This window comes from Urocitellus parryii, chromosome 4 (assembly GCF_045843805.1).
Source record: "Urocitellus parryii isolate mUroPar1 chromosome 4, mUroPar1.hap1, whole genome shotgun sequence".
NCBI classification, from domain to species: domain Eukaryota; kingdom Metazoa; phylum Chordata; class Mammalia; order Rodentia; family Sciuridae; genus Urocitellus; species Urocitellus parryii.
In genome coordinates, this window is record NC_135534.1 from 60,685,046 (window position 1) to 60,690,939 (window position 5,894).

The 5,894-nt window shown below is 38.3% G+C and overlaps 1 pseudogene; it reads right to left on the reverse strand.

Moving 5' to 3' along the window:
* Positions 1-1,183: 1,183 nt before the first annotated feature.
* On the reverse strand, positions 1,184-2,117 carry LOC144254600 (olfactory receptor 52H1-like; annotated as a pseudogene).
* Between the last annotated feature and the right edge of the window lie 3,777 nt (positions 2,118-5,894).

Sequence of the window (5,894 nt, forward strand, 5' to 3'; positions counted from 1 at the left end):
TGCAATTTATTATGAAGGAAGATGGGAAAGAACACGTGGTACAGAGACAGGGAGTGAGTTTCCAGGACAGTTTTGGAGAAAGTAATCTGGGAGAGTTTGTAAGGTATTAGTGTGAGTAGAATCCCAGGAAGTAATTAGATGAAGAGTTCAGAATTCAGAATCATATAAATCATGGGTTCTTTGTTTGGATCCTCCTTTAAGCATCTTTCTACAATTTTGTTAAGTCTGTAACTCCTCATTCAAAAACAAATTAATATTAATCCCTCAAACATATTTTTATCTATTAATCTTAAACCATAAAATAAAATCTAAGGGATATTTTTTAAAAGTGTTGGACTTTCTTTGTGCATTTGATTAAGAAAAATGGGGACAAAAATATGTACCTCTAAGCTTTCCCAGATGGGGAGGAAAAAATAAAGCAAGTAGAGAATTTAAGAAAAAGCAATAATAATCTATGTTATCTGGACCAAAGTTTGAAACATAGTGTTTGATTATAGCAGAGAATGTTGATAACTACCTGACAAAGGAAGGCAGAAGACTTTTGCTTTTATTTCAAAACCACAGGATGAGTTGCATCTGAGGAAATATCTATTCTTCAAATATCTTCAAAATTAGCATCAAGAATAATATGAACCTTAGTTTGGCTCTGCTGCATCCACATCAACTTTTATACACACACACACACACACACACACACACACACACACACACACACACAGGCAAGGTATTAAAGAAAACACTTCATGTTTCAGAAATTTAAATGACTTGTCTTTATCTACTTTTCCACTTCCTTATATTCTTTACAAGGGTAGAATGCTTAAATTTCAAATTATTAAGAGGTATATCCTCATTTTGTGTCTTTCTATGTTACGTAAAATTTCAAAAAATCAATTAATCTAAATTTCACCTTTGGGGGCTGGGGATGTGGCGCAAGCGGTAGCGCGCTCGCCTGGCATGCGTGCGGCCCGGGTTCGATCCTCAGCACCACATACAAACAAAGATGTTGTGTCCGCCGAGAACTAAAAAAAAAAAATATTAAAAAATTCTCTCTCTCTCTCTCTCTCTCTCTCTCTCTCTCTCTCTCTCTCTCTCTCTCTCTCTCCCCCCTCTCTCACTCTCTCTTTAAAAAAAAAATAATAATAAATAAATAAATAAATAAATAAATTTCACCTTTGGTGTCCACTCACTGTGGCCTCTTCCAAGTGATGAGAAGAATAAATTTCTCCTGGATCTGCTTGGTCTTCATGCCATAAACAACAGGATTTAGGGCAGGAGGGTTGGCCACATAGAAGTTGGCAAATAGGATAAGGACATTCCGAGGGACACCGTGCCCAAAGCGATGAGCAAGGATAGAGAAGAAGGCAGGTGTGTAAAACATGAGGATAACACAGACATGGGAGCCACAGGTGCTCAGGGCCTTTTGGCGGGCACCCAGGGATGAGAGTTGAAAGCACGGAGGATGAAGACATAGGACACAGCAATAAGGATGACATCTGAGATGACAGTCATGAGAGGTACAGAAAATCCATACCAAATGTTGACAGAGATGTCAGCAGAGGAAAGCCGAGCAACACCTATGTGCTCACAGTATGTATGTGGGATGATGCGGGTCCTGCAAAATGGTGAGCGTTTTAGAAGAAGCACATCTGGCAGGACAATAGAGAAGCTCCTCACAACAATGCTCACCATAAGCTTGATGATCACCTGTGGGGTCAAGACGGTGTTGTCAAGGGCAAACAGATGGCCACATAGCGAACAAATGCCATGGCCAATAGGACAGCTGAGTCCACTGCAAAGCTGAAGTGCAGGAAAAACATCTGTGTGAGACAACCAGAGAAGGTTATTTCTTGGGAGCCAAGCCAGAGGTTACTGAGCAGTTTGGGCACTGTGGCAGTGGACAAGATGAGATCCGTGCTGGCCAGCATGGACAGGAAGAAGAACATGGGCTCATGGAGGCTGCGATCAACTGCAATGAGGTAGAACAGGATGCAGTTGCCCACAATAGCCACAAGGTAGATGACACTGAAGGGAATCCCAATCCAGAGGTGGAAGTGCTCCAGGCCAGGTATTCCAAGAAGGATGAAGGAACTTGGGTTATAACAACTTGAGTTATACATGGTCTCTCTCTTCAGTCTGGGATCCACTGGTTCTTGAGCCCTAAGGACAAACCAGCTGTCAGTGTGAATTATGAAATCTGCCAATTCTACTGTGGAGCTAAAAATAGTTCGTTACTGCAACCATCACATTCAGGGTTCCTACATTAAAAGCATGTCCTCTCCCAGGGATGATGAGCTGGCACCTTTGGGATTGACTAGTCTTGTACATTGATATATATATATTCTAATAAACCCTATGGTATAGCTATTTTGGAGGTCAATAATGTCTTATGATCACACATCAATAACTTTCTTTTCCATTGTGGATTATTTAAATTGTGCCCTCATTCATAGGGGAAAAAAATCAATTTTGAAGAAAAAGGCAAAAGAGATTAGAAGAGGAGGACATGGAAAAGAATAATAAAAGTAGTAAAACTGTTATATATGATGAAGATATACTGTGAAGAATGCGGAACTGCTGACTTTCATAGAGTAAATTTTATGTTTCAGGCAATGAATTTGATGGAAATAAATTGAAGACTTTGGATAAAGCAGGAGGAAAAAAAATAACAAAAAGAGAAGAAAAGGGGGCACATTTCAGGGCTGGGGTGATGTGGGAACTTTTATTTCAATGATTGAAATATGGTTCAAATTTGGAGGTGTATTTATTGAGGTGCCATGTACCAGAGAACATTCCCCCTTCTCAACAAGCAGTGAGCTCAATATGATTTAAGACTTCACAGGCAATATTGGACTCCTTAGAGGATCTCTGTTCCTTTTGCTAGTTGGGGAGATAGCTTTATAGATCAGTGATGATCAGTGAGTCTCACAATGCCTCCAAAACAGAAAACAACTAGTGCAGTTTGTCATAGGCAAAATCAAACACAGCCGACTCTCCTCCACTGCAATTAAAACAAAGAGATACTAAGAAGTTTTGCAAAAAAAAAAAAAAAAAAGTTTTTTTTTCCTCAAAGTTCTCCTTTCTTTTCGGTATGCCAGTGTTTGGACTCTATGTGTGAAAAGCTCCATCTCTGTAGAAAATTGTACATTAGGAGTGGTGTTTACTTTGAAAATGCCCTTTACACTTTAACTCCACTTCTGTGATCTGTTTTATAGAGTACTTTGAAATGAGAAGGGAAGGGAAATGGGCACGCTGACACCAGTAGGTATGGCACTGGAGAGGCCCCGCAGCATATATGCCATCCTTACAAAAGTTTTGAAGAAGTTTTCCTTTTACCTTACACACACCAAAAAAAATTGTTTTTTGCAAAATCATTCTAAAGCTTTTAAGTATAGGAAGTGGACTTTGCACGCCTGTCACAAGTCACAACTTGCATGAGTGTGTTTGCCAGGACTCCGTTGTCCTATATACAAGAAGAGATGGGAGAAACCACATAGGATTTTGTGACATCTCTCAACTCTTTTAGGACCCCCCACCCTTCCCATCCAGTCAAAGCTTTACAGAAGGAGGCTTCTGGCTTAGTTTTGAATTTCAGAGTCTTTAATCAGCCCAAGCAAAACCACTATATCTACCTAGGAGAAAAGTAACTAGTTCCCATTGTCCAAGATAACTCCCTGTATGAATGCATGCTATAAGTTCCATCTTCAGAACTGATGCAAACTAAACTCCTATAGGGACTGAGCTTCTATGGAGAATGTACAGCAACAGAGTCCCCATGAAATCCTATCAAAAATGATGGTTATGTGGTCTCCTGTAGCCTGAAAAGCAGGTGGACAGAGAAAGCTCCCAGCATCTCAGGAGTTTTGGAGAGAATGCCACTTATAGCACAGAATTGCTGCACATATACACCCCACCTCAGGAAAACACTGAAGGAGAAGAAAACTCAATAATCATTACAACTACAAAGGGAGGCAAAAATAAAACATCCAAACTCAGATCTGCTGCTTTAGTGAAAACTTCATTTCTTTTGCCCAGAGAGCCCTTTTCTTCTGAATTCCTGGATCCATCTATTCCTGGCTCTAAGTACAGACCAGCTATATTTGCTGGTCTGCACTTGAAGCCAATAGTCTCCTCAGGCTCTAACTCCTTGTCATAGAATCATTGGTGCCAGAAGAATCCCTTTCTGTCAGGGCCAGGTCCTTTAGGGCTCAGCCCATACTTGGACCCTGAGTAAAGGGAGTCTGCATTGTTTGATGAAATGACAGAGCCAGTGAAGGCCTTTCTCTTCACTAAGTGACTGCACTTTTTAACTCACCAGACTCTGAGTTCTGTCGCTTGGTGAACAGGGTTCGTAGGAACTATCTATTTAGAAGAAACTGAGTACATTTTTAAACTAGGGAATGTCTTAAGAAGTAAATGAAAACATTTATGCATTTGCTCATATTCCCAGGTCATTTAGGTTATATGGGCCCCTCCACTCCCCTTCCCTCATAGGGGATAAAAGTCATCATAATAAGTTATTTCTCTTGAGATGGAATGTCACTGGGGTTTTAATAGCTTGTGGATATTGGACCCACAGGCTATTCAGCTCTAGACAAATCCGACAACATCAGTTGAGATAGCATTCTCAGAAGCCTAAGAATAGTTTTGTTTTCCCAATGTTCTTTAGTTAGTCTTTATATATACTTTCACCAATACTATTCCAATACAACTAAGACTTTCTAGATTATTGACATTGGAGTTTAAGTCCTGCAATTTTGTCTTTAAAATTTTCTTACCCATTTTCAGTACTTTGCACTGACATAAAAGTTTTAGAAGTTATGTTTTATAACTAACACATACACACACACACACACACACACACACACACACAAGTTGGATTATTTGATTGCATTGAATCTATGTGTTAAAATGGAAATATTTGACATTTTTGTAAAATTGGATATTTATTGTATAAAAATTATAAATGTAATACATCTCCTCATTAATGTAGTTTTATAAAAATTTTCCCAATAATAGATTAAAATTCTCATATGTGCTTAAAAATACAAATATACATTTTTTTGGATGCTGAGTATATTTGTATCATGCAGCAACTCTAAAAAAAATTCCCTTAAATTCCTGACTTTAAACAGTAGAAACAGATGATCTATGGCAGTTCACAAGCCCACTATTCATCTTACAGTGTTGAAAACAATGTATTGAGATGGTTGCATGTCTTCTGAGAAACTCTAAAAGAAAACATTTCCTTGTTTTTTCTGGCCACAAGAAGCCCACTGGTCTTCAAAATCAGCAATGATACTTCTGCCTTTTTACCACAGTCACCTTTTCCTGTGATTCTCCAATTCTCTCTTCCTCCTCCATTTTTAAGAATCCTGTGATTGAATTTGAGTTATTTCGAAAAACCAAGATATGTCCCGATATTAATGTTGATTACTTTTATTTGAACTGCAACTGAAATTTAGGTGAATCTGAATTCCCTTTTGCCATGGAACTTAACATTATTACAGGCTCTTAAGTTTAGGATAAGGCTACTTTTTTTTTTTTTTTGTAGAAACATTATTCTGTCTGTAGTTTTATAGTTTGTAAATTATACTCATTGAATTCACTATTTTTTTTTCTTTAATACTGAGGGGGCACTAAGAATAAAGAGTTAAGAAGTGCAGCCACTAAAGGGGCACTTTACCACTGAGCTACATCCCTAGACATTTTAACTTTTCTTTTAACTTTCTGCATCAGCCTCTCAAGTAGCTGAAATTATAGGCATCAGCCTTTGTGCCCAGCTTGAATTCACTACTCTTGATTAGTGTTACTATGCTAGATATATCAGTAATACTAGATGCAGTTACATGGCATATATTGTTGTTCATTTGTATTTGCTTCTAAATTTTTCCTTA